The sequence below is a fragment of the Rousettus aegyptiacus genome, unplaced genomic scaffold, assembly GCF_014176215.1.
Source record: "Rousettus aegyptiacus isolate mRouAeg1 unplaced genomic scaffold, mRouAeg1.p scaffold_m13_p_4, whole genome shotgun sequence".
Classification (NCBI taxonomy): domain Eukaryota; kingdom Metazoa; phylum Chordata; class Mammalia; order Chiroptera; family Pteropodidae; genus Rousettus; species Rousettus aegyptiacus.
Genome location: NW_023416307.1, coordinates 123244090 through 123268983, shown reverse-complemented (window position 1 = coordinate 123268983; position 24894 = coordinate 123244090). Strand labels below are relative to the sequence as shown.

General features: G+C 48.9%; 1 protein-coding gene across 2 annotated transcripts in view; it reads left to right on the top strand.

Annotated features, from left to right (window-relative positions):
• Positions 1–10822: 10822 nt before the first annotated feature.
• SLC6A6 (solute carrier family 6 member 6) overlaps positions 10823–24894 on the top strand; it is an 81690-nt gene continuing 67618 nt past the window's right edge. The window contains exons 1-2 of one of the 2 annotated variants that reach the window (XM_016141860.2): positions 10823–11102; positions 23038–23074. The gene's annotated coding sequence lies outside the window, so the exon portion shown is untranslated. The remainder of the gene's footprint in view (positions 11103–23037; positions 23075–24894) is intronic. The other variant, XM_016141859.2, reaches the window with a different exon arrangement.

Here is a 24894-nt window from a genome sequence, read left to right as displayed (position 1 = left end):
GTCCCCTAACTCCCTTTCCCATGCTCTTTTGACCTGGGCAGAGTTTCTCAAACCATTGTCAGGTTTACCTGTATGAGTTTTTTTTTTTTTTTTTTTTTTTGCCACAGTTCACTTGTTATGGGTTGAACTGTGTCCCTCCAAAATCTTAAGTCTTGGCATCTGTGAATGTGACCTTATTTGGAAATAGGGTGTGTACAGATGTAATTAAGTTAAGATGGGGTCACTAGGGTGGGCCTAATCTAATACAATTGGTATCCTTATAAGAAGAAGGAAATCTTGACACAGAGGAGAATGCCATGTGATGACAGAAGCAGAGATTGGAGTGATACTGCTGCAAATCAAGGAATGTCGAGGATGGATGGAAAACATGAGAAGCTGTGAAGGGGCAAGGAAGGGTTCTCTCCAGAGCCCAGGAGGGAGTGTGGTCCCGTGACACCTCGATCTCAGACTTCCGGCTTCCAGAATTGAGAGAATACATTTCTGTTGTTTAAACACTCCCCCTCCCCCGGTTTGTGGACCTTTGTTACAGCCGTGCTAGTAAACTCATACACCTCCTGTATCGTTACTCATTTAATTGTTTTTCCTTCAAATGGACTCATTTTTAAACAACGTGCACATCTTTTGTTAAAAAGTAAATCTCCCATCACTGCTATAAATGGAAGACCATGATGCTTTCCATAAATAGAAGGAGCCTTAAAAATAAAGACAGTGAAAACCAGCCAATCGAACCAGATGCAGTTGCTGGACAGCTGTGATCTGGGGTCCTTTTTCTTGAAAAAGGTGATGATTAAGTGACAAAGGGTGTTGAAATCACATAAGCACCTAGCTGAAACTTTTCGATTCATCAGAGGGATGAAAAGAATTGAAAAGACAAAACTCCCTTACTACATAAAAATATCCCATTCTGAGAAGTCTCCAATGGTTAGGGCTTCAGGAGTAACCATTTCCTACCTCCAACCCATTCTCCCCTTATGTATGAAGAAATTGAGGTCCAGAAAAGTTCAGTGATTTGCCCAAGGTCACACATCATTGGTGTCCAAGTCGGGATTTGAGCTGAACTCCTATGTGCTCTCCAGGAAATCACACATCGGAGACCTCTTCGTCTGTCCAGGGGCCTTGGGTTGTACCCAGGTGGCCATGGGCTAAGTACATGGACACAGAGCAGGGGCAGTAAACTCTGAAGGCTGAGCAAACAGACAGCCTGTATGTCCTAATTCCATGGCAATTATAGCCAAGTGAAGGCCGGATAGAATTTTTACTACACTTCGAGGCAACTGGACCTGGGCAAAATTGGGCTCATATTGAAGGTTATAATCCAAGTAATGATCACAAGATTTTTTTCATCTTGCTGCATTGGACCATCTGGATTAAAAACCAGAGTCCATGCAGAGAGCTGTCCCACATCCTGTTACATATGGTCACATGCTAAACTACAGAATTCGTGCGGTTCATACAAAGCAGGCATCTCCTTCACCCCCGTTCTGACCCTGTGGCCAGCTTCTTTCTCCCTCTGCTTCTCTCTCTTTTCTTCATTTCCATTGCCTACTCTGACCCATGAGAAGGAGCAGGGTCATAGCTTAAAGTCTGATCTTCTTGGATTCAAATTTCGGTTCTGCTGTGTGGCCTTGAGCAGACAGTTTATAATCTCTGAGCCTCAGTCTCCTCATCTGTGAAATGCATCCCTTCCTCGCAGGTTATTGGGCGGAGTCAATGAGGTCATGCCTGTGAGCATTCGGCTCAGTGCCCTGCTCATGATAGGAGCTCAGGAAATATCGCTTCCTTCCTCCTGCCAGATGTTGCATGTCTGTTTCCCCTGTTGCATGTTGGTCTTGCCACAGGGCTTCTTAACATCACTGTCAATAATGTGAACTGTGCCTTTCAATATTCTAGGCCCTGTGCAAAACCCTTTCCTGAATTAATTCTTTTAATCTTCCCATCAACTGTGTGCAGGAGATACTGTCGCTACTCCAGACAGGGAGGCCTGTGCCTTAGAGGGCCCTCTGGGACCACCTTCCCACAAAATGAGGATTTTTCAGAGCCAAAGAGAAGTGCCCACCCAGAGACAGCATATTCCCCAGAACCTAGAGGGCATGACAGTGGGCTTCTTCCCCCATCCATCCACCTGAGGGTGGAAAGGTCCACTGGTATGCACCCCAGGCCCAAGGGAAGATGAGCAGGGTTATCTGAGGTGCTGCAGAGTGTGGCAGAGCTGGAATGGGATGCCAGGTTGTCACATATGCATGTGTGCAAATTTGCTCAAGGATGAGGGCAGAGCCAGGGGCAGCAGGAGAGGAGCAAGGGGTAGATCACCAGCCGGGGCCACAGAGGTGGGGCTGGTTCTCCCCCACCACTGCTTAGGATATAGGACTCCAAGGAGACAGAGAATTTGTCATTCAAACCTGGCCTCCAGCCCACTATGAAACTATACTTGCTAAGGCGGAAGAACAGGCTAGGTTTAATTTAGTTGTGTAGCAGTTTGGTGTACAACTTTCCAATATTGAGACAGATGCATATGGGCCTCCATTTTTGTCTTAGGCAGGCCCCGCCAATGCGAGGAATGGCCTCCACCACTGGCCCACAGAGGACAAGGCACCTGTCAAGTAAAAGAATGTGCTGGACCCAAGCCTTTCAAAACACAAATGGAGATTAGCCTTAACACCTACAAATAGCCTCCAAGCACGAGTGCTGATAATACCCCTGGAGACCAGCTTCCGGCCCCATGTGGCAAACCACCTCCAGCCTTGGTACCTCAGTTTCCCCATTTGTACCGCGAAGACGTTGACTTTTCTCCTCTCCCAGTGCTGGCCTAAGGTGGCCCTTAGTATCCTAGACCTGTCTCTTCCTTTTCCATCCCCTACGTGGGACCTAGATGGATAACCTCCTATATCCCTCTTTCCCACCATCTTCCATGCAGTCTTCTCTCTTGCTTGTTCCATTTGTTCCAAGATGACCAAAAAAAAAAAAAAAATCAGAATGACAGCAATAAGTATGAATACTCACCTTGCGTAGGCCCTGACCTTCACAGTAACCCTGGAAGGAGTTCTAGTGCCATCTTTACTTTATAGATAGACAAACTGAGCCTCACCTTGGGACTGGTCCCTACCCTAAGATTACAGGTGGTAAGGATGGTGCAAGTCTCTCCGACTCCCAGAGACCACACATCTGCCCTATGGCTGGCCAGAAACAAGCACTGCTGTGTGTCCTTGGACAAATCACTTGCCCTTTCTGAGCCTCCATTTCCCTAAAGAAGTGGCCTCAGAGGGTGTCTGGGGTCACCTAGAGCTGAGAGATTCTGGATTCCAGGAGTGGAGCTGGGATGGCCTGCGTGCGAGCCAGGGCCCACCCCGCCTGGCTCAGATGACCAGTCCCGAGGGCCCAATCAGGCCAGCCTTGGATCAGGCCATAAGTGGGAACAAAACAGTCAGGGAGCTTGCCTCCCCGGCTTTGTTTATTGTCTGGGAGCTGGGAATATTTTGAATTGTTGTGTTTGGGGAGGGAGGGAAAAATAACCAAATATAAGAAGGCAGCCAGTGAGAGGCCTGGGCAGGAATGCAGAGGAATTAGGCCTGCCTGGGTATGTCTGGGAGCCTGTGATGCTCCCAGATGCCCCAGCACCCTCTAAGTCAAAGATGCTCAGTTCTGATGAGACATTCAAGTTGCCTGGAGAACTTTCTTTTTTAAAAAAGCCTCATGCCCAATTAAATTAGGATTTCTTAGGATGGGACCCAGGCAGCAAGATTTTTAAGTTTCCCTGTTGATTGCAATGGGCAGCCAAGTTTGAGAACTAGGGCTATCTTATAGCAGCATATCAGAAGCTCCATCAGGGGGCTTGTGAAACATGATCACTAGGCTCCAGCCAGAATTCCTCATTCAGGAGGTCTGGGAGGGACCTGGGACTGTGTATTTCTTACAAGTTCAGATGTGTTGCTGCTGCTGGCCTGGGGACCACACTTTAAGAACTCCTCAGGGTTACAGAGCCATTAAGAATCCCTCAGGGCTTGGATCCCAGTATCTCTAAGGAAAGGGTGAGGGGAGAGGGCTCCCATTGGTGGGGTTGAATGCACAGTCTTCAAGACTGGCCCCTCTGCCTCCAGCTACATGGACAGTTAGTTTTGCAGTGTGTGTGTGTGTGTGTGTGTGTGTGTGTGTGTGTGTGTGTGTGTAAGAAGGGTGCTCCCATGTGTGGGTGTGTGTGGTAACTGTAGGCAGCTACAAAGCTACAATACCATTCATTCGGCAGACATTTGTTGGGCACCTACCATGGGCCTGGCACTTGTCTGGGCCCTGGGGTTGTGGCACTGGATCCAGCAGACTCAGTCCTGCCCATGTGAAGTGGGCACCTAGATGTAGAAACAGGTACAAACAGGTCCATATATAAGCGAGCGAGGTACATTCATAAGGTGCTCCAAGTTAGGATGAAAGAAAAACCAGAGCAAGCCACAGCGTGCGGGGAGGGGCAGGTGGCCATCTGAGATATAGTGGTCAGGGAAGGTCTTTGGGGAGGAAGTGTTGGCTGGGGCCCAAAGGGTGAGAAGAAGCCAGCCCTAGGGAGGGCTAAAGGTAAAATGGGAAGGGCAGAGGAAGAGCCAAAGCAGAGGTTCCACTGGCAGAAGGAGTTTGGGGTTGAGGGAAAGCCCGGAGACCAGTGTGGCTGGAGGGGGTGGGGGTAGTGAGTGACAGAGATGCAGCGAGCGAGCGCAGGTGGGTAGGGGAGGGTGCATCTCAGAGGCTGTGAGGAGTGCGAGCTTAGCGTCAGTGTGATGGAGGCTGTCCCTGGGGTTCAAGCAGGAAAGAGAACTGAGTAGGTTTGAGGCTCTTTTGATTTTTATTGAGGTATGCACTGCATTGAGTGACATGAACAAATCTAAAATACACAGCTCCATGGGTGTTTACATATGTATACGCCTGTGTGGCCTTCACCTTTCCAACCTTCTGAAGGGTCTCTCAGGGTCCTATAGGCCAACTTGTCCCCCACCCCCAGAGGCAATCACTGCTTTGATTTCTAGGGCCACAGATTCACTTCGTCTAATAGGAAAGTCCCTATCGGTAGAACCAAAAAGCCATGTGATCTACGCTGTTCTCTCACCCGCCTGATGTTTTGGAGATGCCCCCCTACCCCGCCGCCTGCCCCCCTGGGGTTTCATGGTTCTCAGGAGTCCTTCATCTGTTTGCCTTGTGTTTTCATCCTCCTGTGGATGTACGCAACCCAGGCTATTTCTGTTTTTTGGCTATTATGAATCCTGCTGCCATTCACATTATTGTACAAGTCTTACACAAAAACAAATGCAACTGAGTACATTTGAAGATCTAATCGGCTTTATTAAGCAATCCATGAATCAAGCGGCATCCAATCTAGTAAACAGAAGGTACCCCGAGGGATTGTACAAAATGGAAGATTTTTATAGAAAAGAGGAGTGGGGCAAAGAAGCTATTAGCAAGAGAAAAGGAAGGATTATTTTGGGGCTGGGACATCTTCCTTTTGGGGGAAAAACAAGGAGGGTTTTATCATGCAGATTGCCTCTTCTTTGGGGAAATGTAGGGGGGCCCTCGGGACAGATTACCTCATTGGTATTGAGCAGAAAATTCCAGACTGGTTGATTACATTTCTGGAGAAAGCCAAAACTGCAATTGGGTTAAGTATTCAATCTAGGATTGATATCATGGACTTTAAGCATGAGCTGTGCTATTTTGGTCCTGTGTCTTTTCTTTTTAACATAGGGCATAGAATTGTGGATGAAAAAGGGGTTCTACAGAAAGTAATCTCACAGTGATCTGACCATAAACTCCTAACTGGGTAGGTCTAGATGGGTAGTCACCCTCAGGCTTATAACTTCTTTAGTAAAAGGCTTATCTTTGCCTCAAGTAAGCCCTGTCCATTGTTTCTATTCGTCTAGGTTAACACACCTTTGTTAACCTCTTTTCAGACACCTCTTTCTAAAACAAGACCACCCTCAAGAGAACAATCCTATAATCGGATCTCCGATTTACTTTCTCCCACTTTCGGGTAATCTTCCTTCTGTTCTCTTTAATGCCAAATGCATAAAACAAGCTGCAGACTATCATTTTTTGGAAGCATTTTTCTCATTCCGTTGAGATCTTGCTTCCAGGTGTATCCTCTGTTTGGTTCAAAAAGATTATTATAAAAATTCTCTACAGGTTGGGATGTTCTTATATTGACAGAATTACTGACTGATAGAGGATGTTTAAACCTTATAAGAAATTGCTGAACTGTTTCTGCAGTGGCTTTGCCACCCCATGTTCTGACCAGTAACGGAGGAGAGTCCCAGGATCCCTCTATCTACCCTTCTGTCTGCTTAGTGAAGAAGGGCTGGGGATGCAGAAGAGGAAGCCAGGGAGGAGCCCCGCCACCCGCCCTGCCCTGCTCCCCCCTCCCAGTCACCAGAAGGGAGAGACTGAGGAGCTGGAGAGCATCTGCAGCACTGGTAAATATATTTACGTGCATGTGTGTCCTTCCTTCCCTACTGGTGTCTCCTGCACTGTTTTCCCCTCTTCTCTGGGGCAGATTTGCTATTCCCACTAAGAGGAAGAAGTGAACCCTGGAGGCTTGCCACCCACAGACCACATCTGGCAAGGGTTTTCTGGGACCCTCTGTGCTCCAATGCTAGGCACCGTTAGGGCTCCCTGGCTTCTGGCTGCTCCTACTCTGGGGCTCCAAGTTTGGCTGAGATCCAGGCTGCAAGAGGGCAATGGGCAAAGAATTCTGAGGGAAAGAACAGTATAGGGGAGGGAATAGCCTGGGAGGAGGAAGAGGAGGAAAAGTCCAGGTCGCACATGCAGGAGGGTCAGCACCAGACACAGTGCTTTTTTTTTTTTTTTTTTTTTTTTTGTAAATTATCTCCACTTAACCCTCACAACAATCTGGGGCATAGGGGTTAGGATTAATAAGGGTTTACAAATTAGGAAACTGAGGCACAGAGAGGTCACAAGATTCATTCTACATCACACAGTCCACTAGAGATGAAGCTGAGCTTTGCAAGCAGGCAAGAGATGGGTGGGCAGGTGAGAAGCATATTCCCAAAGTCTCAGATGCTCTGACAAAATTTCTGTGGTACAAACATCTATCTGTACCACAGAGATGTGTACGCATGGGGTATGCCTAGGAGAAAGTGACTAGGATGGGGACCACTGAGCAGTTCCATCACTGTCCTTTTATCTCCTCAGGGAATGATGTTCCGAGAGGTATAGGAGGCTGGCCAGATGATCCTGGCTCAGCTGGGCTGGTGGTGATGGGTTTCCTTGTGCTGACCAGATGGCCCAGAATGGCTGGACCTCCAGCTAGCATTGCAACAACTCTTGTCAGTCACCTGAAAGATGAGACAAACTATTCTACAGCAAGGGACAAAGAACTTTGTTCAGAGTTCTGGATCAATTTTATTTTATTATTGCCAGATGCTGAAAAAAGCGTCATCGAATAGCTTTTTCACAATCTCATTCACTGCCTTTAAATTCAGGGCTGCAGACTGAAGCCTGACACTTGGCCATCTCACCTCACATGCCCTCTGTGAGCTATTCCCAACTATTGATTCTCATTCTTGAAATGGGAAAAGGTAGTCCCAATAGAATTTCAGGCTAACATGCGGCTTCTGAAGGAAACTGCTATCTGGGTTTCCTTGAAGTTCTCTCCTTGTTGCCAGTGGTTTTGGTTCCTTGGTACTCACAGCTTTTTCCTAGAACTTCCAGCTGACATCCTCTGGCAAGGGAACAGGGACAGTGCACAGAGTACACCATGGGTTTCAAACTCAGCCCCCTGCAGGATTGGGGTAGGTGGCATAAATGAGGAAATTAGTCAGGTGGGGCCTGTGGCACCCTAGAGAGCCCATGCCCCTTATGTGAGGGTATGGCTCATGCCACTCAGCTCCAAATGATGGGAGACAGAGAGATAACGGGCCTGAAGTAGCTCTGTCTTGTCATTTTTTTTCCCCCAGAGAAAGCAGACATTTAGGTTTCTAAAATGTGAACTCTCAAGTTTTTATTCATGTTAATATTTAAATATTTTAAATTCAAATATTTTAAAGCCCAGCGAAGGCTAAAGAAGCACATCTGGAAGCTGGATTCAGTGCAAGCAACCCCCCCCACCCCCCCAAATCCCAGTTTGAGATCTCTCATCACAATGGCTCAATAAGGCAGGATTTATTGTCCCATATCATGGATGAGGAAACTGAGGCACAGGGAGCGGGCATGCAGGTCCAGATCACACAGCTGGGAAGCAGCAGAGAGGAGAATGGAAGCTGGGGATCTCCGGCTCCATGCTGAGCTCTCTCTACCCACATTACTCTTCCCTCACATCCCCCCACCACCCAACCCTCTCTCAACCTCTTACTCGACTTTCCTTGGGGTTGAAGTTGAAGCACAGCTTGGCTCCTCTCTTCTCCCTCTCTCTCTTGTGCCCTCTGGGGCTTGGTTTTTGTCTGACAACCACCAAGAGCTTGGGAATCTCTTCATTTAAGACTGCGGCGCTTGGAAACAGATGGCCTGGGTTTGAATTCCAGCTCTACTACGTGCCCACTGAGCAACCTTAGGCAAGTTACTGAATTTCTCTGTGGTTCAGTTTTCCTTTCTGTCAAATGGGCAAGATTAATTGTGTGGACCCCATAGGGTCGTTATGAGGATTCAACAAGTTAATATGTTTAAATACATTGAACTGTGCCCAGCATGTAGCTAAGTGCTATATAAGGGTTTGTTAAATAAATGTGACAAATATTTGGGCATAAAGGACAAGGTCCCAACCCTAATGAAGTTGATGGTCTAGAGGAGGAAGGCAGTTTGTTGGATGAGACTTGTCCATTTGTCTTGCACTGACCTTATCTGTACTACACTGCCTGCCTGGAGTTCAGATGATCCAATGGGCATTTCCAAATTGCAGCCCTGGACTTGCTGCTCCCCTCACTCCTTCCATAGCCTCTCTGCCCTCATTCACTCTCTGCCTCCCTCAGCTGGGCCACATCACCTTTGCTTAGGTCCACCATTACTCTTGCTAGTGGGCCTTTGCTCACTAGTACCTTCCTCTGCCTGAAATACAGTTCTGCCTCCCTTCTTCTCAACCCAGCAGCTTAGTCAAAGCCTCCTGATGGTTCTAACCTCAACTAGAGTCACTTCCCCACACTATGACCTGCTACTTTGCACTGTGTGCAGTGATGCAGGCACAAGGAGTCTGGGAGTTTTTGTTTGCTGTCTGCTTTCTCAACTAATGAAGTGACTTCCCTCCTATCAAGAGAAGGGGAGAGATGTATGACTCAGTTGCTTCTCCTCTTCCTTTGGTTTCCTCACTGATAAAAGGGGTGTAGGCACCCTGAACTCAAAGGAGAGAACTGAGGTGCCTAAAAGTGGATGCCACCTGGGGCGGCTGATTCCTGGGTGCTTCCTGGAGGGAGGGTCAATTGGGGCCAGTAGAGAAGGGCAGGAAAGGCATTGGAGTAAGGTAAGGGAGGGTATGTGCCTGGAGTGGCCAGTGTCTGGCTTGGCTGGAGCTAGGTGTGGGTAGCCAGCTAGAGGGTCAAGATAGAGACAGACAGCGGGGGACCCCAATGAGGAAGCCAGGGAGAGGTAGTGTCATCTCCGGAACGTTGCTGTTCAGCATCCTTGGTCCATCTCCGTGGCTGCTCAGGAAGAGGGAGTTACGAAGCTAAGCTCTTCCAGGCAGTGAGTCCTGGCTGGGCCAGGTCTAATGTGTACGTGGGCTAGGAGGGGTAGGTAGCTCTATGGGGCCAGGGGCTCCTTTGGTATTTCTTTATTCTCAGTCTAAAAAGTGGAAGGATCTACAAGCTGTCCTCATAGCCTCCCAGGTGCAGAGAGGGAATGAGAGAAAGTGAGAGGAGAAAACAGAATAGAAGAGGGGAAAGGCTTTGCTAGAAGTCACGCAGCACTTCCTCCTCATGCTCAGTCAGGGGCTGGTTATGGAAAATGGTCTCTGAGGACCCGCTCATGCAAATAAGGACAAGAATAATGGCACATTCCCCATTTTCATTTAAAAATAGTCTCAGTAGCTGACACTCACTTGGCACTTCCTAAGTGCCTGGTGCTGTTCTGAGTGCTTTACACTGTTAACCTTGGATCTTCACAGCAGCCAGAGGAGATAAGTTCTACTATTTTTATTTCCATTTTACAGATCAGGGATCCAAGGCACAGAGAGCCTAAGTAACTTCCCCAAGGTTACCCAGCTAAGGCAAAGCCAAGAATCTGGGGAGCTCTTTACTGCTCTCACATACAATCTTTTGGCACTCTCATGCCTGGGGTGGCAGAGAGGGAGAATTGCTGTGTCTGTGTCTCCAAGGAGCATATCAAGGCTTAGAGAACCTGGATACCAGGAGAACTCAGTGGAATAGTTTGGACTTCGCCACTGAAGGAACCACAAGCCTCTCCTGTGAACCAGGTGGATGGACAAGTGGTGGGGTTTGGAGGCTGGTGTAAGGGGAGGGAGCGATTTGGGGTTGGGGGCTTTCTTGCTCTTCATCTGTAGGCAGGAGGGTGGCTGAGGACGGGTTGTATCACTTGGCACCAGCGGTTGGAGAGTAACGGTCTCCCGGAAAGGTGCATTGTAACCGAGGCAGCATTGGGCCGAGTGTTCGCCCGCGGCCTGAGGGTGTGTGCGCGCGCGCTCGGCGAGCCCGGGCTCTTTGTGTGTCCGAGCCCGTACGCGCTTGCGTGTGTTGGGTGTGAGTGTGCGTGTGTGTGTGTGTGTGCGCGCGCGTGTGTGTGTCCGCGTGTAGGGCGGGCCTGGGCGCTCCGGCCCCGCCCTAGCCCCTCCCTGGCCCCGCCTCCAGCCCGGCCAAGCTGGTATTTTTCCACCCAGCAGGATGGGTGATGCTGAGAGCTGCCTGCTCAGACAACAGACACGCGAGGTCAGGAAGAAGCCGCTTATAAATTACCGCTTCCTCCTCGCCGCCGCCCGCGCCGAGCTCCGGGCCCTAGTCGCAGCCTCGCTCGCTTGCCGTCGCCGAGCTCCGAGGACCGCGAGCCCGGAGACCCAGCCACGCCGAGAAGGAGCGCGAAGCGCGGACGCGGCCAGCCAGAGATCCAGCCGGCGGGCAGCCTCTGGCGAGTGGAAGCGAGCGCAGCGGAGCGCAGCGCGGCGACCGCTCCAGGTACCCGAGGGAGAGGGAGCCAGTGTGCGGAGCCTCTGCCCCGTCCCTGCGCTCCAGCCAGCCCCAGCCTCCTCCCCGCCCCATCGCGGCGCCCCTTTCACCACCGAGCGGGTGACGGAGGGTCGCCTGCTCAGACTTGCTGGAGGGGCGGTTATTGTTTCCCTGGCGAAAGGGTTAGGACTTCTTGTGCAGGCGGCAGGTGTGTGTGTGTGTGTGTGTGTGTGTGTGTGTGGTGTGTCTCAGTCTCAGTCTTATTGGGCGTCTGTATATGTCTCCGCCTCCCTGTGTGTGCGCCTGTGTGTTTCTGCGGGTGACTGTTTCTCCATGTCCCCGGCAGCATGCACTGTGAGACCCCCCATGTATGCCTGCTATTATTCTCCGTCCTGGGCTGTGTCCTAGCGTGTGTCTGTGCTACCTGAGTGTGACTGTGTCACTGTGTCTTTGGATGTGTACATTTGTGTGTCCCGGTGTGTGTGTGTGTGTGTGTGTGTGTGTGTGTGTGTGTGTGTAAGCCTATGTATGTGTGTGAATCTGTGTGTGTGTGTGTGACTGTGTCTCCAAGTACCTGGCTATGCACGTGTGTGTCCCCGAATGTGGTTGTGTCTCTGCGTCCCTGGTTGCCGGCACTTGTGTGTCCTCTGCTGTACCGAGCGGAGGGAGTGTCCCCCGTGCCTAGAGGGCCGGAGCTCGTTCTTCAGGGCAGGCACTGAGTGGGGAGAGGTGATAGGGCGGCATTGCTCCAAGGGTGCCGCCTGTGTGCCGCGTCCAGGTGGTAGTGTCAACATTTAGCTGTCTTGAGGGACAGCTGGGGGCCAAGTGGGCCGTGGGCAGAGACACTCCTCTTGACTTTTCCCCTTCCTTCTGGGGGTTCCTCTTTCAGAAGGGCTAAAGGTTCTCCTCCTGCCCCCATCAGGGAAGCCAGAGAGAGAATCTCAGGGATCTCCTCCAGAACCCCAAAGCTTCAGCCTGGACTGGAGGGAGGACACTTGGAGGTGTGTGCTCAGCAGGGCCACCAGCCTGGCTATTTTGGTCACTGCCAGGCCTCTGCCAGATCCCGGCCTTCCCCAGGACCCGTCCCAAAGGCTTGGGAGGCAGCCCAGGCCCCCATTTCCTGCCTGGTGAAATAAATCAGCTCAGTAACCAACCAGACGCTTGAATGGAGGGTCTTCGGACTGAGGTTTTGAGGTTTAGTGGCGCGTGGCTCCATTTGGACTTTGGTAAATTGGCTCACGCTTCTGCATTGCTGACGTTCAAATAAATGTCATGGAGGATATCTTTTTAAAATTTCTTTCTAATTTTTTCTTGGCTGGAAAGGAGAGGATCTCATCCAGAGTCTCCCAGCCAGAAGGAGTTTATTTTTATGAGAGAGAGAGCGGGTGAGCACTTAGCAACCGCCTGCCTCCTTGTCGACCAGGGAGTCATCCAGGGAGTGTGGGGTAGGCATAATGAAGAGGTGTGGGGGTGGAGAGGGGAAGGAATTTAATCAGGATGGTGTTGGGAGGGGAGGGTTAGAAGGGACCTAAGGGCACTGGCCAATGAGTACCCACCATATGGTGGGATTGGCAAAATGGCTAGAGGTGTTAGGTCTGGCTCAGCCCCCAGTTGACCTTGGACAATCTTTTTTTTTTTTTTGGTCTCAATGTCCTCATCTGTAAAATGGGTGGAGTAGACTGGTTATGGGGTAAGCAGAATCTAAGAGGCAGGAGCTTGTCCTCAGGGAGCTGAGTTCAAGTACTGTGTCTCTTTCTTAGTCGGCAGGCGACCTTGGGTGATTCCCTGGGCCTCTGGCAGTAAGGACGCCAATGCCAGCCTCACTGTGTCCTTGAGGGGATTGAGGGAGATGAGGCTGAATAAGCCTCTGGTAAGCTGTAAAGCCGAGCTCGGCTTCGGAGCTGCCGATTAGAGGGTGTCACGAGGTCCCAGGTCATTGTGGGTATGCGGCAAGGGCTGAGACGCGCCCTCGAGTTTTTGTCCTTTGGGGATACTCTTGTACTAACCTGTGGCACAGCCACAGTCAACCTCCCCTGCCCTGTCCCTTTCAGCTCATCCTGCTGTGATTGGGTCACATCTGCTTTGCAGAGTCGGGAGGCCCTAGTGGGTAGTGGCTATTTTGCAGATGGACAAACTGAGAGCCACCCAGAGGACAGCAGCTTGACCAGACAGTGGCAGGTTTAGACTTCAAAGGCCTTCTCTTGGACAGCTGTGAGTTTCGGCCCTGTGGTGTTTTAGTAACTAATGTCTTGAATTGAAATCAGACTGAGACCTGGGGAAAACAAGGGACAGGAGTGCCTGAATCATTAGGGTGAGTGTGTGGATTGGTACCTTAATTCTATCCCTAGTTATCAATTCTCTCTTCTCTTTGTCTTCTCTGGGAGCCCTGCCACTCTTCCTATCATACAAGTGTCAGTTCCCCAGGTGGCAGTTTGGGCCCCGGGGGTGGCATTGTCTAACTCCAATTTGTCTACCTGTCAACCTGTCAAAGGACTTAGGAGCTGTACTTATCTGAAAGTTCCTGAAATGATAAGACATTGGAGCCATTGAACATATTTCTTTATTTGGGAACCATTTGAAAAATGGATTACAAGGAGCACCTGGAATGCAGCTTGGCTGCGGCCAGAGAGCATCTGGGTGAGAAATAGGGCTGACCTTGGACCCCCCAGGGTCACCCTGGCAGGCGTGGGCTGATCCCTCATTTCTACAAAAGGTCATAAGTGACACTCACATTCTTTGGGGCTGCATCTCATTCCTCCATGTTGGCCAACTTATCTACCAAAATGTTTGTGTGAACTTGTGGGTTCTGGGGAGGATCTGTGGATGTGGAAATGCTCAGTGGTCTTCAAATGTGAACGAGAGGTCTTTTTTAATGTGCCTCACTTAGTTGGTTAATAAACTTTGCTAAGGTCAGTTCTGGCCAGACACTGGATTCCGGGTAGAATATTGGCTTTTGAGGAGCTCATAGCCCAGAGGAGAAAGGACAGTGTGGCAGCCGCTGTGACTGTGCCGGCCAAGGGGTACGGTGAAGGAAGACTCAGTGTGCACTGATAGCAGAGTCATAGACAGGACACACTTCAGCTTCTTAAAAAAGGTGATGTTGGAATTGGCATCTGAGTGGAGGAGGAAAAGGATAAGCTGGTGTTAAAGGCAGGGGGCACAGCAGGTGCAAAGGCACAATTGCCTCACAAGGGGCCTAGTTGGAAAGAGGAACAGGAGCCAGCTGGCTGGTGGAAGGCCTTGGGTGGTGGGTAAAAGGGCTTGAGCTTTATTCTGAGGGCAGCTGGCAGATGGTTTGGGGACAGCAGTGGAGAAGCCAGTTAAACCTGGGAGCCCAGAGGACCCCTGATGGTGAGTGAGGAACTAGGTTGGGGTCTAGGAGACCCAAGGTGGCCCAGTCACTGTGGGTCAGAGCACAAAGCATTTTCTGTGCCAGTGAATCTTGCCTTGAGCTCTTTTTGTAAACACAGGGTGAAGGCCTAGACATGATGTTTAACAGGTACACACAGGCTATTAACTTACTGGCTTGACCTCCTTGGGAGCATGCAGCCCTGGCCTCTTTTAGGTTGAGCTATGTCTGCCCTAGACAGGGCTTAGGGGTTTTCCTTCTCACCTCACTTGTTAGAGGCTTCATTTAGAAACCTGTGCTGAGGGGCAGGGGTTAGGAGTGATGGAGAGAGGGCAGAGAGAATGAAAATTGCTGTTGTGTTCCAAAAGCTTTGTGGTCAACCAACTCTCTCTTGTAAAAACCAACATACAAATCACTCAAAACAATAAAGCCAGTGGGTGGTATGGGGATAGAGGATGCAGGAGTAGCTCTAGTCAGGCATCAGAATTACCTGAATTACTTTTTACAACTCCATATTCCCAAGCCTGGCCTGGACACGCTGGATTGGAATCCCTGGGGGTGGAGCCTGGGAATCTGTATTTAAAATTTTTTTCACGATTAAAAATAATATTTTTAGATTGAGATATAATTTACATGCAGTGAAATGCAAAGGTTCTGTTTGATGAGTTGTGACGAATTTATACAAAACTGTGTAACCATAGCCAAGAGCTAGATATAGAGCATGTCCAGCTCCCCCAGAAAGTTATCTGTGTCTTTCTTTTCCCAGAAGGAACCAGTTTTTGATTTCTATCACCATAGACGAGTTTGGCCAAGCTTAGAACTTCATATGAATGGCTCCGAATGGCATATACTCTTTTGTGCCTGGCTTCTTTCTGCCTGATGTTTTGAGATTCATCCATGCTGTTGTGTGTATCAATAGTTCATTCCTTTTGTTGCTGAGTAGTATTCCGTCGTATGGATGCACCGGTTCGTTTATTCATTTTCCTGATGGTGGACATTTGGGTTGTTTCCAGTTTGGGGTGATTATGAGTAAAGCTTTTATGAGCATTTGTGTACAAGTCTTTTTGTGGGCTTAGGTTTTCATCTTTCTAGGAGTGGAACTGCTAGGTCATAGGGTAGAGATATGTTAATTTTATGGGAAACTGTCCAAGGATTCTCTTTTAATTACAAAAAATAATATATCTCAAGCAATACAAAACTATAAAAGTGATCCTTAAAGATCATTTTTAAAAAGTTCAGTCTAGTCTTTAGTCTTTCTCTGTGGAGAGGGCTTTAAGATTATGCATTTTCCTCTGCCTACAGCTTTAACTGTATAACTCAGATGTCTAGTTGGATATATACCCCTTTTTATTACTTTCTAGATCAATTTTCGTTTCAGTTTTGATTTTCCTTTCCAGCTAGGGGTGATTTAGAATCCGTAGTTATTTAAGATCCGTGCTAGCTGTGGTCTTGTTTTGTTAAGGAAAATGGCATCATACTGTTCTTGGTTCTGCCACTCTATTCAAACAACAGACCATTGTAGAACTGACGCTTTTCAGAACATACAGATCTGCCAGGCCATTCCGAACAGCTAGTGTGAATTCGGGAATCACTGACCTAGGTTGGCCTGTCTTAATCATCCAGAGAGCCACCAGCTCAGTGAATGAAACACTATCACCAATGACTTTGAACTTTCCCTGATGATAGGCAGAGAAGCAACCCAAGGCCATTCAGCATTCTGTGACGGGAAGGAACTGAGCACCTACTCTGACTTATCACCCTTCCTGTATTTTAAGCCCTGTGTCTGACTTAGGGTTCTTACCTGCATCTTCTAGACAAGTCTCAAAAAAGTGACTTGCCCCAGCTCAGCAGGGGGAATGGGGAGGAGCTTTGGAACCTGGAGCTTTGGAGCGTTAGAGTCTTATTCTAAGAGTCTTATTCTAACGTTTATTGAGCGCCTGCTGGGTGCCAGGCATAGTGCCATATCCAGGGGGCAGGGTTAAATAAATCAGACAGTCCCTGTGCTCAAGTAGCTCATAGCCTCAGGGAGGGGAGGAGATCTATATCAGGAAGAGGTTAATGAACAACCCCAGGCAGTTTATGTCAAGGAACACCTGGGAACATCTGAGAACATCTGAGGGAGAGTGGGCCATTGGCTGGTGAGTGTGGGGACTTTGGGATCGTTGAGTTAAGCCCCCCTGCCCACCCACTTTATGGATGAGGAGACTGAGGTCTGAGTTAGGCACAAATCAACATGGGAAGATAGGCCATCAAAAGGGCCATTGTTCACAGACTTGTGGTTCTTTCCCAGCCCCACCTGCCTTTCAGTGATTATGTAAAACAGATGAATTTAAGAACAGAGTGTTTACCTCTGTCTCAAACTTTCAGTAGCCTGTGGTCAGGACTCTCAAATCCTGATTTTATCACTGTGAGTGAAAAAGGGGCTGAGAGGGCAGAGCTGTATTGATCCAAAAGATTCCCAGGGCTTGGCTGCTCAGGAGACTCCTGCAGAATCTGAAATGGGGGTTCCTGGACGGCAGGACCACTTCCACTGGGAGGAGCATGTGGCCTGACTCCCGGTGGGCTGCTCTGACCTGACCACTGTGTGGAGTAGAATTGAGGTAGCTGCAAGAGGGCTGGTGGGTGTCCAGGCCAGGGCCAAAGGGCAGGAGACCTGAGTTCTGGTTCTCTCACCTAGGGTCCTCAATGGCTTCTCTGAGTTCAGTCTCCTCATTAAATGGAGGCCTGGATCACATCTCTGCAGGTTTCCTCCAATGAAGTTCTGAGAGTCCTAACCATTCCACAGCTTTTCTTTGCACAAAAGTGCTAAGTAACTCACTGCCATGTTCCACTATCTCCTTCCAGTAGAAAGTCCTTAACCTCGGGCCAGGTTGCCTGTTGACTGGTAGGAGGTGGAGAGGTGAAGTTGGCCTGTAGATTTCAGCAGAGTCATGCTTAGTGGGTGAAGGGCACCGGAAGGAGACAGTCCTGAAGGCTCTGCCCTCTTGCTGCATAGCCGATCAGCACCTGGAGATAATGGCTGCTCAGCCTTCATGGAAGACTTAGACCATGATTTCAAGGACATTCATTCTATTACCAGATGATGCTAGGTATCTCCTCTCTGGGTAGATGTCATCTCAGCTCAAGACAATAGCCTCCTCACCTGCCTCCATGCCTCCTGGGCATCATCTCTCTTTACTTTCCTGGGGCCAGCTCTCAGCATGTCACTCTCCTGCTCAGAAGCCTTCAGTGGCTCTAGTACTTCGTGAAATCAAATCAAACACCTGACTCTGGAATTTGAGGTCCTTCATGATCTGTCTCCTGGCCCATGTTTACCCCCCATCTGCAACCAGTTCTCTCCTGTCCTTGTGATCTGGCTGTTTTCTGCCCCTAAACCAAGCCTTGGGCTCTCTTGGCCCTGCCTAGGACTCAGCCCGCAGGCCCGTTCTCTCTTCCCTCATTATTCTAACTCTTCAAGGGCCAGCTTAAAACTGCCTTCCTCATGAAGCTTTTTTGAGCCCCTTAACCATGCCTGGCACATAGTAAGTACTCAGAAAAGATTAAGTGAGTCAAAGAGCCCCTGTAGAGTGAAGCTCAAGCCTCTGTGGTCTTGCCTTTAGTCTACCCACCTGACTGTGGGCACATGGGGGAGGGGGATGCTCCAGCATAGGGCCTGGTACACAGTAGGTGCTCAGCACACACACACAAAAGCCCACTGATTTTCTCTACTCTGAAATGAGAGCCTATAGTTTGAACATCTGAATCAATCCAGAAAGTTAAATTCACCTATCACCATCCAGCCATCCAACAAATATTTATTTGTTCTAGGCCTTTGGAGATATGGCAAGTGACCAAGACAGACCAAATCATGTCCTCATGAAGCTGAGCACGAAATAATTTAATAAACTATCACAGGGGCACCTGGGCAGCAGGGTTTGGGTGCCCTGGGCTACTGGCTTTGCCGTGTGATCTAGACAAGTCCTATCTATCCTTTCTCTGGTCTTCGGCCCTTACCTGTAAGGAAACGTAGTGCTTGGGGAAAAGACCCTGCCTTTTCTCTGTTGGGAAGTGCATATCATCATTGAGTGGGGTGCTGTTCCAGTGGGCCCCATTTTAGGATACAATTGTTATACTGCTGGTTTTTAAGATCTTAGCTCTCCTCTGAAAGAAGCCTTCTGATTTGGGGCCTGTAGTTCTGAGATGCTCTGAGTGGAGCTGTGGCAATGGGCTTTTAGTAAAAAACATTGTTCCAAGGTGGATTTTCCCCTATCATCTATAGAATATATATTAAAACAGACCTTAAAAAAAAAAAAAAAAAAAAAAAAAAGAGGGAGGAAGGGGGTAGGGAGAGAGAGAGAGAGAGAAAGAAATCCCCCTGAACCTGGCAGGCTCTCTCCACTACTACTGAGCAGAATCCTTTTCTGTCTTCCACTTCTCACCAGTGGAAGGTGTAGGTTGTTCTAAAGGATCATGCCCCAGACATGGAAAAAGCGGTACCAGTTCCCACAAAATGGTCTTCCAGGGGCTGTTCTGGACCACGGGTGTGTTTTGTGTTGTCCATACAGTTTTATAAATTCGAGCTAACATTGTTCAACATGAGATCTTTTTTGCATTTGCATCTGGTCATCTGGTTTCTCTGACCTTAGTACTGTCTCACCCAGCAGCCCCTCCCCTCCAGGGCGCCCCACACCATTGCCCACCCTCCTGCCCTGGAGGTATGGCAGGAGGATCCTGGACAGTGGAAGCTTCTTGCTCTGTTCATTCAATAGGGCCGACAGTGGGCAAAGGGGAGGTGATTCAGGAGCTTCAGCTCAGTAGCTTTTCTAGTCACAGCCTTTGAGTGGGGACCCTTAGCACTGTCACGGGGTCATTGCTGGCTGGAGCTGGGGAAATCTAGGCGGTCTCCACACCGCTCCATGTGGGCTTGCAGGGCTCCCCTACACTAGTCTGGGGCACGAATCTTCCAAGCAGCCTCTCTGCCAACCTCTGCTGTGAGTTCCGGGCTGTGAGCTCCACGCTCCACAAAGAGGGTAATTTAATTTTCCTCCTGGAACGCAAAAGGTTCAGCCTCCTGTGGAGAGGAACATAGGCAGTCAGACTCTGCCAAAACCCCAAATCTGAAGCCTGGAATGTTTTCAGTAGATTTTGTTACCTTGCCTGAGTCCTGTGATCAGTACCTATTCACTAAGTCTATTGTAGGACACACCTGGCCTGTGTCCCTTCTCTCCTGTGCCAAGGGGCTCAGGAGAGGCTGAAAGACACCACAGAGTTTTTCTTCCCTCTCAACATTTCATAACCTCTGACCCCTGCCTGCTGTCCCCCAGGTCTGCAGGTTGAGGGTACATCTGGCTCAGTCTTGGGGTGCTGCAACCACAATAATAATAACATATACCATGGCTCTTTAGATTTGGAAGCTGTAGACCACACCTGGGATCTTGTTAAAATGCCCCCTTTCTGTGCAGGAGGTCTAAGGTGGGGCCTGAGATTCTGCATGTCTGTCCAGCTGCCAGGTTATGCAATGCTAGTGTCTGTCCAGCTGCCAGGTTATGCAATGCTAGTGGTCTGGGGACCACTCTGAGTAAAGGAGATAAGTCACAGCTTCGGGCCTCTGCTGAACCTTGTGGGCCAAGCCCAGGGCCTAGTGAGCATCATCTCTCTTATCATCGCAAAAGACACCATTTTTTCTAGTTTGCACAGAAAAAACTGAGGTCCCAGGTAACTTGCCCCAGGTCATACAGCTGAGAGGCTGTTGAGCCAGGCCAGACCCTCTGGGCCAGTGCCAATCTGGAAAGGATAGTGGTGGGGAAGCCCTTTTCTACTGAGCAGTGTCCCCGTTCCAAAAGCCACAGGAGGCTTTTTAAGGCAGCCAAGTCAGATGTAAATCAGGGAGAGCCCAGGGCCCGCCAGGCGGTGCTGACAGCAAGGCCAAGGCAGTGTGTCAGGCCCAGGCCCGCAGTGGGATTTGGTGCTGGCATGTTGCCTGGTGCAGAGAGCCATTGGGGGATGTTCCCAGCTCCTGGAAGACCAGCGTGGGCCTGCTGGAGCCCCAGGAGGCTCTGTCATTCTGATAGCCTCCTCAATATTTAGATAAATCCCAAGGTGGAGGCTGGCTAGAAGGGTGGGCAATGGGATGGGCGTAAGCTGGGACCCGGTGCTTTAGTTGTTTAAAGGTTAGCTCGTCCTTGAATCACGTGGGCATTTTCCTTAATTGGGGGTCTGCGTGAAGGACCAAGTGGCCATGGTGTCCTGTCTGGCTGGAGGTTTATTTTGCATTGGGTACCTGCCTCAAGCAACTGGGAAGAGTAGAACAGATTTAGAGTCTGGGTCCTGGATGTGTAGTCTAGCATCACTTGGGGTCTTGTTAGATTGCTGACTCAGACACTGGGGTGGGCCCAGCTCTGTGTGTTTTAATAAGCCTTCCAGGCTTAACTTTGAGAAGGGCTGATTTCTCTGTCTTGGGGAGGGTGCATCAGTCCTAACCTTTGCAATAGGCTCCTGGTAGAGTACCAGGGCTGCAGGGGGATCTCAGATGTCATTTTATGTGCACCTCAATTTTTCGATGGCCTCAGTGTCAGAGTAGGGAGTATGCATAAAATTATACAGCATTTGGAGTAGGGCATAGGTCTGGATTTTGGGGGTTGCAAGCAGCAGAAATCAGTTCAAAATAACTTTAAAAAGAAAAAGAAGAATATTTACTGACTCTGACCAAAAAGCCCCAGGGTCATACTTCATGCATAGCTGGATCCAGGTACTGAGGACTGTCACTGGGACTTCGTTTTTTCTATCCATTTCTGGGTGCCATGTCCCTTCTCTGTTGGTTCCATTCTCCTTGGTGTACCCCCAGCTGCACAAGGTATACACCCTCTTAGAATAGCCATCTCAGCATAGAAAGCTTTTCCCCCAATATTTTTAGCATACCTCCTGTCATCATTCACACTGTCCAGGCTTGGTCATGTGACTGTTTTTGAGCCAATTGTGACAGCCCTTCTCATTGACTAGGCCTGGCTCACACGCCCACCCTTGGAAGTAGGAGGTAGGGTCAGCCCACCCAGAACCCCATAGACAGAGAGGATATGTGTGGGTCTCCTGATGGAGTAGATGCAGGCTGTCCCCAGAAGGGGCCTGGGTGCCAGCTCGCTAGACCTTCAGAGACTTAGTGCCATTCTTATCCTCCTCCTTGAACGGGGCTGGCTGGCCTCATGCAAGGTCTTGCCCCAGATAGAATTATATTCTCCTTTCTCTGGTTCCCTTAACATTGTGCTTGTTATTGTACATTGAACATGCTACCTTTGTCTTTCTGTTGTCCGTCCTCCTTTGGTATAGTCCTAGATAGCAAGGTACACGTTACCACTTCCACTGCCCACTTCTGTCACAGACATTGCTAATCTACCCTAGCGTTTACAGAGCCACGGTCCACTCAGAAAATAAAGGCTCCATAGCATCCGTCACATGTTGGTCTTTACCATGGGGTTCCAGGCTCCGGGAGAGCAGGGGCTTCAGCCGTCTTCACTGCTGTGTTCTCAGTGCCTAGGACAGTGCCTAGCACATAGTAGCTGCTCAATAAATTATTGACCGAATGTTCCTATGCCATAATGCCTCAGATATGGTGGACACCAATGTGAACCTGTTGAGTGTGGAGGCCTTAACATAACAATGAAGTTGTCTAATTTGAGGACAGGGAGCTTGCTAAACTGCTGGGGCATTTCTGAGTCTGAGGAAGAGGCTGCAAAGGCAGGGCTGCAGACACTAAGAGGAATGAGAAGCACCCAGCCTAGATCCTCTCTCTGCCCTTCCACTTCTCTGCTAATCTATTTAACTTATCAAAATGTAAGATCTTAGTTGTTAAAGTACCATTTCCTGATTTTCTGCATTTTTATATTCCAGGAAACCAGGAGAGCCTTCCAGCATAGCTCTGCTGGTGGAATGAGAGGCAGAAGTGGTCTGCTTCCACTTGCATTATTTCCCAAACTGAGTTCCAAAGAACAGAAGTTGTTCTATTAAAAAAAAAAAAAAAAAAAAAAAAAAGGCTTCTGGGGTCAATCACATTTTGGGACTGCTCAGTTTGGCAAAGTTTAACAGATTTCTTTGGAACAAAATTCTCAGAGCCTCTAAACAGTTGATGAGTATTCTCAAAGACTCTGGGGTACCCAGGGCCTCCTACAGCCCATGTATCTAGCCTGGTGTGTCCCCTTGCTTGTACGGAACAGTCAGTTACAGACCTAGGCTCATGACTGGTCTGGCAGAGAGCTCACAGGAGTGTGGACTTTTGGGGGGCAGCTTACCCATTCTTAGCCAGCAAGAAGAGTTTCCCCCATCCCGACCATGGGCTGGGCCATCAGTGCAGGCTTTCAGAGGACAGTTTTAGGGACACTGCGTCCAGGAGAGGAATGCGTGAGCTGGTGCATGAGTGTCTGTGTCTGTATGCATGTGTGTCTGTGAGTACGTGAGTGTGTACACGAGTGTCTGTGCACCCAGTTTTCCTTTCCCCACTGGGTATTGATGGGGACCCTCCCAGCATGTATGAGTTGAACAGTCAAACCTGGAAGAAGACTCCAAGTCCTTTGTACAGTCATCCTGATCGGATCTTTCTTTCTTTGTTTCTTCTCGTTGCAATAGGTCCAGAACGACAGCCCTTTCTGAGGAGCCTCCAAGCGTAAGTGACATTGACCTCCCCATGGCCTTGGGTCTCAGTGATGCATTGGTGACCTGATGGGGTACTCAGGCTCTAAGGAGGAGGAGACAGAACTCAGGCCCCAGGACCTTTTCCACATGTCATCTTTGGGTGGTCGGTACATGGCCTGGGTTGGCCACCTGTACTTGCCTATGCCAGGAAAGCAGTCCTGCAAATGGGCCAAGCACTGATTCTGAAGTCCTTGCCTGGCCCTCAGTCTTGCTGCATGGATTTTGAGTATTGGGGTCAGATTCATGTGAAAGAGTGAGCTACTTGGCTCCCAGCACAGACAGAAAGGCTCCAGAAATTGGGGCTACTATTTCAATTGTTTCTTTATTAAACTTTCTATTTTTTAAAAATTGAAAACCTTCGGAAAAGTTGCAAGAATATTACAGAGAACTCCCGTATACCCTCCACTTAGATTTTCCCATTGTTAAACATGTGCTATATTTGCTTCATCTCTTTCTCTCTACGCTGTAAAAATAGCCGTGTTACTCTTCTCCTTTTTTTGCTGAATCACTGGGGGTTTTGCATGCATGTTGCCCCTTTACCCCTAACCCTTCAGCATGTATTTCGTAAGAGTGAGGCCATTCATTCCTTTATGTAAGCACACACAGTTATCAACCCCAGGACATTTAACATTGACATAATTCTGTTACCTAATTTACAGACCTTATGACATTTTGCTTTTGTTGATTGTCTCCCGATATTTACAGAAGCTTTTCTTCTCCCCAGTTCAGGATCAGGACAGTATTTTCGAAAGGGGTTTAATGGGGTAGGAACCTGATGTAGTCACTTTTCTGCAGATGAGATATCTTTTTCACTTTGATTTAAAACATCCTTACTGGAGGGGCTTTCAAAGTCTCTTAGCTGTGACAGTATGAAATACATTGTATGACAAGATACTGCCTGTGCTCACACACGTACACATGCATGAAATTGAAATAAGAATTTCAAAAATAATAACTCATGTCCTCACTATCTGCTGGGCTCTGTTCTCTTCTGGTCTCTCTTGTATAAAAATGATAGCCCTGACCTTCTAAGTTGATTTCATGACCCATTAGTACATTCTGCTCTGGAATTGGAAAACCCTGGCTTCCTGGGCAGTAATTTCTCTCTGGGGGGTTGATAGTTCCCCTGACCAAAATTCTACTTGTCCAGGGTTGGAGTTTGGTTGATTTGGGGTTACCTAGGAAGCCAGGATTGGGAGAAAAGGCCAAAAGACCCTTGGCTTGCTGCTGTCAGTGATGGACCCGATTCTGTCCTTGACATCAAGACCCCCCCCAGCCTGGGTGCTCTATTACAGTCCATTGACCCCGTGGAGACCTGTTCTTCATGCTGTGACATCAAACGTGGAAAATCAGGCAGGCATATCACTAGTTGCTCAGGATACCCCCCTGAGCAGCTGCCAAGTGGGCATAGAGATGCCCCACTCCACGTCACCTCAGGAGTCATCACCATAAATATCATAAATGTCAGTAAGAATACTTGCTGACATTGAACTCTTCAACAACATGCTCAATATGGCGCCAAATGGTTTAACGTATACTAGCACATTTTGTCTTACAATACTCTTGTGACTTAGATGCTGTTGTCCTTCTTGCAAAGATGACAGATATATTTATTGAGTGCTTATTCTGAATCTGGCACTGCTAGGCACTCTCATGAGGCACAGACTCATGCAGTCAGTCCTCAAAGTAGCTCTGTGAGTTGGGCACAGATATTATCTCCCTTATACAGATGGGGAAGCTGAGGCTCAGAGAGATGAACTGACTCCCCCCAAGGTCACACAGCTAAGAAGG